Below are 11,295 nucleotides of genomic sequence, written 5' to 3'. Positions count from 1 at the left end.
GACTCCCTGGGACACTTCGGCAGGTACCGGGGCAGCCCCGTCCCGTCCCGAGCGGGGACCGGGCCGGTGGGGTGCGGCCCGCTGGCCCGCGCACTCGCACAGGCGGACGGACAGAGGGACCGTCACACACGCGCTCACGCATCCCCACGCGGGGACGGGCTGACGGACACCCGCACAGGCAGGGTATCATAGCTACCCCCACAGGGACTCACACGCACACGGGGGCTGACACAGGGAGACGTCACCGTGCATCGCGTGTACTCACAGCATTGCGTACGCTGCAGGGGGGTTCACACGCACACGCAGAGGAGCTGACACACGCACCACACACGTGCGCTCACACACTGCACCCCGGTGTAAACTCACGCTATACAGACAGGCACTGGCACGTGTATTCGCACTGCTCTACACCCCCCCGTATATAGCCTTCCGTACATATGCTGCGACCCATGCATATGCTCGCACACACTACGCCCGCACATCTGTGTGTATGGCATGTTCACATATGCACCCACACACTACCCATTCACACGTAGGCTCACGCACCTATAGGCACCATGTGCATTCATATACACTACGCATGCAGTCACACGCATTCATGCACGTGCACTCTTAGACACTTAACGCTCACACATTTCTTGCACGTGTGAGTGCGCGCACCCACACACACATGCACCCACACACACAGAGCCCCAGGCCCTGGAACAGCCTGGGCACTTCAGGGGTGGTAGGAGGGTACAAGGCGTACACATAGGAGAATTGCAATGACACACAGGCTGTTTCTGCACAGGGGCACAGGCTTGTTGTGTGCGATAGATGGCGTGTTCTTATTGAGGTTGGGCTTGTTGCATGTGATACACGAATATGGAGTATATGTATATATATTTATCGGCGAGGGATTATCTGTATGGTAAATGGTGTGATGCATTGTGGCGAGTTTTCTTCGATGTGGTTTGTGGCTATGATGTGTGTGTATGCAGGCCTGGGTTTGTTAGATGGGATACACAGATGCGGTATGTGTGTGTGTGTGTATGCTTCTGTAGCTGTGGATGCAGGGCTGGTATATGAGACTCTGTTTACAGCAGGTAATGGAGAAGAAACGTTTGGCAAGGAAATGAAATTTTAGAGGATACGAATTGTAAGACTAAGAGGTGCACATCTTCACGGTGGGTTCTGTCCTGTACTTTCACGATGCGTTGATCAGTGTGGATTTTGCAAGCGCATACTCCTCGGAGCAGATGTCTGGAATAGACCCATGCCTCACAATTTGGCTACAAGTTTAAGCTGTTGAATTGCAGTGTTGGGCTTTCTAGCTTCATCACCAGTGGGCTAGCCTAACCCACAATGTTGATCTCTTCTCTATTGGGGCCAGGCAGGAGCGGCGTTTTGAACAAAGCCTGGGAGCTCCTTTTAATGGTAGAAGTGCGTACCTGAACTCTACAGCAGAACAGGCTCTTAATATCATGTGCAAGCAGTAGTGGTGGGTATCAATCGCCTCTGCAGATGGTTAGGATGGAAAGACCTTTTCTTTGCTTAACTGGGACCTATGCTTAAATTACATGTTTGGCTAAGTTGTGACTTACATGTATATCTATCTGAACAATATCTCATTCATTATCAGTTCTGGGTCAGCAACAAAAATACCTTGTTCTGTGTGAACTAGGAGAGAAATCCTAGCAATCAGTTTATTTTGCTGTTGCTGTTGCTCTTCTGTCTTGTGTGCTCTTTGTGGAAAGCAGGCACTTGACACTGAAGGCTGAAATAACACGGAAGTAGTTATTCCTAACTACCGAAGTAGTTTTCCTACTTGAGAACATTTATCAATATTTTAGATAAAGTTTTCAGGACTACTTCTTGCAATTAAAGAGAGAACAACTCTACAGTGATAACCCCACGTCTAGGGGCCAGATTATTTGAGATGTAGTTCAATAGGGGTTGCTTTAGGTTTAGGACCTGTGAGATGAACTGCAGACTACCAAAACTGGCATAGTCATGTTAGACTCATGGCTGTTGGAGATTTCAAAGACCACATGCTAAAATCAGTATAATAGTAGCTTATGGTGGATGCATCTATTTAAAAAATGTTGTAAAAACCTCTTTTTAATCCCTTGATACTGCTAGATAAATGATCATACTTCATATAAAAAGTTGTTCTTAACTGTAACTATGAAGTTAGTTCTGATTAGTTTGTATTTATGCATCATCATGACACTGACAGATGATGGATCATTTCTTCAGTTCAAACAATTCTTGTAAGGCCCAAATAACCTATGCACTACATACAGGTTCTGTAGATTTGCCACAGTCAGATTCTGAGCAAACCAAGCATGAGTGTTAGTATTTTGAGACTGTTCTGATTTTCTTAAAATCTGACAGATGCAGTAAAGAATGGCCAGCTGTTTATGTGTATATAAATATATACATGGAGAGAGTATGTATGCATTATATATATAAGTAATAGATATAATATATATAGCTATATAAAAATTATTCCTATACAGATAGCATATAAACCTTTCACTTTGTTTAGGATTGTGAATTTTGCAGAACTGACATTCACATGGATGCTGACAATATTTTGCTTTCCATTCGGACTCTCCTTCAGAAGTCTCAGTGATGCTGTAGTACTTACTGGGGTCTTGAGACATGCATGGACAAAATAAAAATGTAACGGCTTCTGTATCCTTTGCCGTTAAAGGAAGACTTTATGCCTGTCTTTGAATTTGGGCATGGGTAGCATCTGTGGCCTATAAATTCAAGACGGTTGTTTTAAACATTGTTCTTGAGTCTGTCTCTGGAGAATGAGATCACTGCTCGCTATTGCAGAGGTGAATGAGAAAAAATAGTCCTGTCTGCCTCAAATGGCCTCATCTCTAATGAGCTGCCAGGCCTTAAAGCTCCCAATTTACCCGCACTGAACTGCACCCTTCTCCCACGCAGCAGTTCCTGCCAGACTGTGCCTATGGGCTCTCCCCCAGCCCCTTTCTGCCCACCCACTCCAACTGCAAAAACCCGCTCAGGGGCCCGTCAGGTAAAGAGGATGTGGTCCTCTTTATCCACTTGCCGTCTCTGGCAGGCCCCCATACCGGCAAGGGGGAGACGTGACTAACGGGCGTAAAGCTGGTAGCACAGCGTGTGCATAGTGGGGAGGCGTGCCTTAGGACCTGGCTGGCTGGCTCACACTGCCCGCACATCTAGTTCCCAGGTAAACGGAAGGATTTTTAGTAACTTTAGTGACTTTAATCTACCAGCAGGGCACAGGATTTATTTATCGGGTTGCTGGTGAGAAACAGGCTACGTATTTTGCAGCTCTGATCTACACCATGACAGAGTGCTGAACGGAGACGTGATCTAATCAGGAATAGCTGTCTAGAGAGAAATCTGGTAAGGTACCTCTTATCGTAAGTGTGGATGAGAGTAAGGATTTGATTTCCCAGCTGGAACGCCTGGTAGCTGTGAGATGCAGCTTACGTGGTACGTAGAGTTTTTTCCCTGTGATTTACAGTTTCCAAATCTTGGCTTATACTTTAGCTAAAAGCAGGTGGTGAAAATTGTCAGGGAGAGAGGGGAAGATTGGGTGTCACCGACACTATTTCCAGGTTTGTAATGAAGTGTTTCCAGAATCTTTTAAAAGATTGCCTTTTCTTTTAAAGTGTTCTGTCTTTTACAAGGTTGAGTAAGTTATCCAGATTTTCAAATGTTGGTTTTATAAATAATGTATTTTACTAGCAGTTAGACTATCTAATAAATTAACAATGACTGCTCTTTACTGAAATGCTTGTGTATTTATTCAGTTTTTAACATCTTTACATTGTTGTCTTATATGAACTTGTTGCCTAGTCAGTGGAGTTGCTACAATTTGGACTTTAGAAGCAACCAATAGAAGGATTAGCAATGGCTGCTGTGAGGAGGAGAGAAGCAGGACAGGCTGCCTGTTTGGATAGGATGCTCACCTGTTGCAGCCAAACACGGAGTTTAGTAGAGATTAATACAGTTACCAACAGTTTCAACATTTTCTGATAATTTCCCTGGAACTTTTCTAGTGTTCATAAATAGACCAGAGACTGTGCTTAGCTCATAAAAAAAAATGGCTTGACTTTTGTAGTGATTCTTTCAATGGACTTCACAACGCAGACCCTGCTGTTCAGTGCCATAGTAGCAATATTTGAACACTCAGTGCTAACGCCATTTCTCTTCTCCCTACTTGTGCTGGTTTTGGCTGGGGTAGAGTTAATTTTCTTCATAGTAGCTAGCATGGGGCTGTGTTTTGGATTTGTGCTGAACCCAGTGTTGATAACACAGGGATGTTTTCGTTACTGCTGAGCAGTGCTTACACAGAGTCAAGGCCTTTTCTGCTTCTCACCCCACCCCACCAGCGAGGAGGCTGGGGGTGCACAAGAAGTTGGGCGAGGACACAGCTGGGACAGCTGACCCCAACTGACCAATGGGATATTCCACACCATATGACGTCATACTCAGCATATAAAGCTGAGGGAAGAAGAAGGAAAGGGGGGGCATTCGGAGTGATGGCGTTTGTCTTCCCAAGTAACCGTTATGTGTGATGGAGCCCTGCTTTCCTGGTGATGGCTGAACACCTGCCTGCCCATGGGAAGTAGAGAATGAATTCCTTGTTTTGCTTTGCTTGTGCACGTGGCTTTTGCTTTACCTATGAAACTGCCTTTATCTCAACCCATGAGTTTTCTCACTTCTACACTTCTGATTCTCTCCCCCATCCCACCGGTGGGGGAGTGAGCGAGCGGCTGTGTGGGGCTTAGTTGCCGGCTGGGGTTAAACCACAACACTACTTTGTAGGGCTCTTGGTTCACTTCTAAAGTCCTACACCAAATGGTCTATCTTCTTTTCACATCTCAGAACTTTTCCAGGCTCCTATTTCCATGCTGATGCCCTTATCTTCTCTCTTGTTTCATAGCTCACAGCTCTTGCGATCAGATTACATCTTCTGCAAATTGTGGCGTGTACATGTTACTTCCAGGAATTCTGGGGTTTGTATCAAATAACAAAGAGTCCCAAGTATCTCAAAGGTCATGCTCACCACTTCTTTTCACAAAAAGAAAATAAGAATACTTTCAAGCAATGATTTTTCGAACTCAAATATTTTACAGATGTCTTGAAAGGTTCTTCCCCAACAAAAATACATTTTTCAAGAGGAGAAGTGTACTTGCTGGACATGCAAAGAAACTGGTTTTCCTTTTCCAAGTTAGTATGGAGATACAGGCAATCATATTCAGCATCTGAGCAGATGATTAGCTTTAACTTAGAAAATGGAAACATTACAAGCTTTTTCTGAAATACCAATACATTTAGTGTTTAGTACATCCTACACAAAATTAATATTTTTAAACAATATAATGTGAATTTCTGTTTAAGCTTTGAGTAGTTTCCTGAAGATGAACAAAATACTGTGGTCTAGAGATGGTTTTCAATAAAACATCTTTTTCCTCATATACTGGCTATTCTATACAGTGGAAAAGTTTATCGCAACATATCTGTCATTCAGTTTTCAAAATGTATCAGTGAACAGCTGTTTGTGTTTACTGGAATGTGCCAACAGGAGAATCTCAAATCTAAGTCCTCCTTTGGCTCCTAGTCAGGGGTGGTGTTTGACAGAAATGCTTGATAAATGTTCTTCAGCTTTATAACTATGCTATATTATAACATCTGAATCAGCCTTTACTCATCTCAGATGTTCATAGGATAAAAATAAGTGGACTTGGCTCTCTTTCATTTTTTTCCCTTTTTTTTTTTTTTTGGGGGGGGGGGGGTAGTAGTCCGGATATTTTGCAAAAAGTACTTGATCCCGTTGGTTGAATGGCATCATAATAGCCTTGGAGAAGTGAGACAAGCCATGTGTTTTCACAGAGCAGACTCTAGCAGCTTAAACAAAGATCTTATTATCTATGCCTGACTAGGCAAAAGTAGCAATGCTTTCAAGACTCAGAACCAAAGTTGGATACTGGCAAGTGCTCCTGTATAATGGTGACGGTACACTAGCAGCGTGGTCTGCAAGAGGTACTAACAGTATTTGCTGGGATCCAGGTCATATGGGAGGCAGTCTAGCACAGGATCTGCATAGACAAAAGTGTACTGCATCAGAATGTGCTGGCAACCTCACCCTGCCTGTTTCTGGACTGAAAAAGTAGATTATAATAATAGAAGTAGATTAAAAAGTAGATTACCATAATGGAAAAACAACTAAATAAAAGCAGGATGAAATTGCACTTGTGCTATCCATTACTCCTCTAAGGCTAAAACCTGCAATACAAGCAACACTCAAGCTTAAATCAATTACGATTTTTAAACCAGCTGCTGAGATTCAGACTGCACCTCTGAGATGTTGGCAACCCCCCAGGGTGGCTTCTAGACAAAATTGTAGCATGGACATAGTTACAGCAGCGTGAGGCAATTATCACACACATCAAGGAGCTGATGATCAGCTGTTTCATCCCGAAATATTATGGTATGAATGAAAATGAAATATATGAGGCACTGCACAGTGTGTTCCCTGTAATACGATGCCTGGGACTGGGATATTACTCCTGTAAAAACTCTGTCAATAATTTTCTCATAACAGTCATGATTTTCAGCAGTACTAAGATATCTCAAAGTTGGAAGGAAATGTTTTGTGAAAGGGCTTACTCATGAAAAGTTTGACCAGTTTACTGAAGGAAGTGAAATGATACAAGTAGAAAACAACATTAAATTTATTTTTCTAAGGCCCCAGAAGCCTTCAGCACATGCTATGAAAATTTCTGTGCTACCATTTTGCTGTATACAAGAAGAATGGAACTGAGATAAATACATAGCTGACATTTTATTTAAGGTAGCTTGAGGCATGAAGCTATAGCAGCTGAACAAGAACATGAGATTCTCAACTTCTCAGAAATACAGAAAAAAATAGCAAGACAGAGAAAATATCAACTGAGGTAGCTCTATCTTGGTTGCAAGGCCAAGACTGGAAAAAGTGTGATGGCAAACTGTACAAGACAGAGATTTACAAGTACTGATAATGATGGTTGATCTGTCAGATTGTCCATATACTTGGAGAGAAATCTCAGCTGTCTTTGAAAAATACTGAAATTACCTAGAGTGCTAATGTATACCTTAATATCATACATAGACAGCCAAACTGTAATGCTCACCTCGCTCTGAGCAGATGTTCTCTGAAAAATCACATGCAGTGAAAATGTGGTTTGAGGAATCTAGAAGCACCATCCATTGGATCACAGACTGAACCCTTTCCTCAAGAAAATGTTTTTATTAAGACGTGGAGTTGGGTTTCCTCTTCCTATTATTTGGAGGCATTACTATTAGGTAGCAGCATCAGAGGTGCAGCCTCAGCAGTGGTGCGATCATTTAGAACTTACGAAGTAGGCAAAAATATGTTTTTTTAGCCTTTAAATTGCAGGCATAGATATTTGTGTCCTTGATGAAAAATTAGAAAATATTACTAATAATATTCATTTAGCCCTTGTTCTATAAATAAATATTACCATATCTATGATGTAATATTTCATTTGGAGAGAGAGAGAAAGTCAAATACAAAAGGTGAAAAATGAGCAATAATAGATAAGCAATATCCAAAAGCGTTCTCTGACACAAAGTCGTTGGATATATAGTGAAATTACACTGATGAGACCTCGTTTCATTTAAATAATTTATATTCATGGCTCATATTCCAGAACAAATTATTGGTTGGATATTTTTTCTGCATCTTTGGAACTGGTGTAGGTCAGCAGAGCTGGGAAATACCATAAACTTGTTACAGCTCCACCCTTCTGAGAGAGATAATTCATGTTAGTCCCAGGGTCAGAGCAACTGGGACCTCATCTCATTTACACTTGTATTTTAGGCTCTTCGGAGAACTGTCATCCTTTGTAGGTCGGTGTAGCCGCACTCAGTTCTGCCTCACTTATCCATTGAGAATAGAAGGGGCAGATGGTACAAAAATAGATTTACGTAGAAGAATCCTGGTAGGTCTGAGCAGAATCCAGCTTCTTTATTGGATTCTTGTGGAGAATGGGACCTGTATATTGCTCATAAATATTTATATAAGGCTAGAAAACAGCATTATTCCAAATCATTCCCTTGTATGAGCTACCATAAGAGAAAGACTCAAGGAAAGAACCTGACAGTACTGTGGAAGTATAAGCAGATAAAAGAGAATTACAGAATATATGTAATAAGAGGTCAAAGTGCATTCTTAGCCTTGGAAACAGTCAAATCTGTAATTTGCATTTCTTTGTTTTTAATTTAAATTACTTCCAATTTTAACAGTTTAAAGAGAAAGGTAGTAGAATCATCTTCCTTGAATGACAGGAAATGAAAAGGTTGCTTTCCATTAAGAAATCAAGAACAATATAGAATAACTCAGTCTGTTGGTCATGGAAGAGATAAATGACCAGTAAAACTAATGAAAATATCTTTTCTTTGGAAAGATCAATAACGCTGTTAAGATTTTGACTTGTCTTCTTTAGAGAGGTTGTAGAAAAGCTCTTTGTCTAGTTAAAATCAAAGGCAGTATGTCAAATATACAAGATCCATTAAATCAACTTTTGGCATTTCATACTATTTTATATACTCTACAATGTGTAAATCTCTTGGAGGAGAGAAAACAGAAATATTTTTCTTGTACTGTGAAGACACAAGCTAGCCAAACCAATACCCAGGACTGAAACTAGAAGGGGATATAAGTAAACAAAAATTGGACAGAAGTTCATGACCAGGCTGCTAATCAAAACAAAACAAACTGAAAAGCTCTCCAGTGGGAATTACTCATTTAATAAGGTCTTATTATGGGGCAGATTCCCATGACCGTTTGGGGAGAAGGGGTTGAGGACTTCTAGGCAAAGAGTGGGTTACACATTTGCAGTGAAGAGGAACAGTTTGGAGGGAAGGTGGGCTACGAACCTTCAAAAGAAGCCGAAAGCCCTCTTGTGCTCAGTAACCTTCTTTTATGTGGGTTTAGAGATAACCTGCCTTGCCTTGGAGAAGACAGCCTGTCAGGGATACTAACCTGGCCGAGCAGGAACATGGGTGGGACAGGCTGGATGACCTTGCAAGAGCCTCTGAACAGCCCTTGCAGGAGCTGATGAACTATTGGTGGATCATCAGCGTAGACTCCTGAAGAGAGGAAGAAGGGAGCTACATCTCACTCCTCTTTGGTGGCCTAACTGGGCTTTAACAAAGTCTGTAGAAGATACAAGCTACTCTGTTACACAAAGAGGGAAAAGCTGTTGGTGTGGAGGGTGTTCTCCTTTTGAATGTAGAACATGGCTGCTAAATATGGATCTACTTAAACAATTCATACATAAGCAAAAGCAAGTTTAATAGAAGACAATACTTGGACCATACCAGACTGTGCATTAAATCAAATCCCTTTCTTCACGTTGTAGAACTGTAGAATTACAAGTGTAGAATTCCATACAGCTAGAATTGCAACTTGCTGTATTGTCTTTGGCAGCCAGAATCTCTGGCTGAAACTGAGTTGCCTTTCCTAAAGCCATGCCTGGATTTATATGTTGACTTTGTCTCAAATTTTAGAAGACACAGTATTATCTGACACTTAATTCCCTAAATGTAACATCTTGTTAAGTGCTGCTTCTTTTTTTAGTGACATATTCCTAAAAAGCAAATAAGACAAAGATGTCTGCCTCAGCTCTTCTGTTTCGCTCTTGATGAAAAGTCACTGTGGTGAAAGTCAGAATTAGCAAAAGAACATTGTAAGAGTTGCAAATGGAGCCAGGGAGAGTAAAATGACCCATTATCCAGGTAATACGATGCTTTATGTAGCCCACAGAAATAGACCAAATCATCTTAATCATATTCTAGGCTGCAAAATTAACGCTATGGGTAAAATTATTGCTTATATTAAGGAAGAAAGAAACAATGGAGCAACCCAAAATTCCATGATATTTCTGTCAATATTTACAGAAATGGTTTAAACATAATTTGATTCACAGAGTTAATACTCCTTATTATTTCTAACTGAAAACTCATAAGATACTAGTATGTGCAGGAACGGTTACAAACATGTGCTAGGAAAGTGATGTCCAGTATGCTTAAATTAATTACACAGATTTCTTACTTGTTTTAACTTTTCCCATGAGAACTTTCAAAAACCTATAGGAATGAGAAATTCTACAATCATTTTCCAAGCGTGGAGGAATTAAATTTCCAATATAGAAATTTAAAGCCATGGGTAGTATGCTTAACAATAAGTGTGGCATGGCATGAAGAGAATTTATGTGGAATTCAGACTGAAAATGAGCTGTCTGCATCCAATTCTTCTTAGGTGTTACTATGAATAGGAAACAAAAAAAAGCGTTCTTAAAAAGCATCATTTCATTATGACAACAGTAAGGCTTAATTATTTTGCAAAACAGTCTTTGAAGATTGCTAGTTGCTTCAGAATTCACAGTTTTCACCACTGTGAAGTAGGTATTCGTTCCATGTATTTGTACCTTCAGCTATACCAGGTTTAGAGTTTTGCAATAGAAATATGTAAATAGACTAACAAATAAGTAAGAGCATAATACATATGAAAACCAATGGGTTTTATTTCAGGATTATAGGCAGAAAAAAAAAATCAGATAAAATAAATGTAGACTTCCATAGTTTGAACAAAGTTAGTGCAGTGTATCATCAAGGCAAACAGCAGAAAACATCTGATTTCCTAAATGGGGAAGGAAGAATGAAATATAACACTTTATACATGAAGTACTGCCTATGTCTATAATTAGACGGAATCTCAATAAAAACATTTAAATTCTATTAGACACCTTACAGATTATAATGTGAAATGACTTGCTTACATAAGCTGATGGAAACACTACAGCGTGGAAGGGAATTAAATACCTAATTTGGATTGTCCCCAAAAAAGAGGCTGACCAAAAGAAAACAGTGTTACCAAAGATACTGGAATTGAGTTTTCCTTGTGAGAAGTAATGCTATTAATACATCATGCAGACAGAGTACATGCTAATTTTCTAAATGGTAGATGTTTATAAAAATGCTGTTCCTGGAATGGAAACATCCAAGTATAGAGCCTGAAGTGTTACCACTGTTCAAGCGTAACCACTCTGCTGTATTTAGCACTGATCCAAATAATTCCAAAACAAACCTAAATAACTTAAAAACTGCATGATCATGTTCTTTTTTAATTAAATTACCTGGTATATACCCTTGACACACGTAGAACAGAAAGGACAAGTGGATAACTAGAATGAAACAGACTGACTCCAGCTTTGCCATTGGAAGGTGTTGGAATCACTCTTG

The 11,295-nt window shown here is 40.5% G+C and overlaps 1 protein-coding gene across 1 annotated transcript in view; it reads left to right on the top strand.

Annotated features, from left to right (window-relative positions):
- The first annotated feature begins 6 nt into the window (after window positions 1-6).
- The window catches only part of SLC22A16 (solute carrier family 22 (organic cation/carnitine transporter), member 16), a 40,371-nt gene continuing 29,082 nt past the window's right edge, over window positions 7-11,295 (top strand). The window contains exon 1 of the mRNA XM_009326408.1: window positions 7-23. The gene's annotated coding sequence lies outside the window, so the exon portion shown is untranslated. The remainder of the gene's footprint in view (window positions 24-11,295) is intronic.

The sequence above is a fragment of the Pygoscelis adeliae genome, unplaced genomic scaffold (genome assembly GCF_000699105.1).
Source record: "Pygoscelis adeliae isolate BGI_AS28 unplaced genomic scaffold, ASM69910v1 Scaffold206, whole genome shotgun sequence".
NCBI classification, from domain to species: Eukaryota; Metazoa; Chordata; class Aves; order Sphenisciformes; family Spheniscidae; genus Pygoscelis; species Pygoscelis adeliae.
This window is presented reverse-complemented; position numbering and strand designations above follow the sequence as displayed.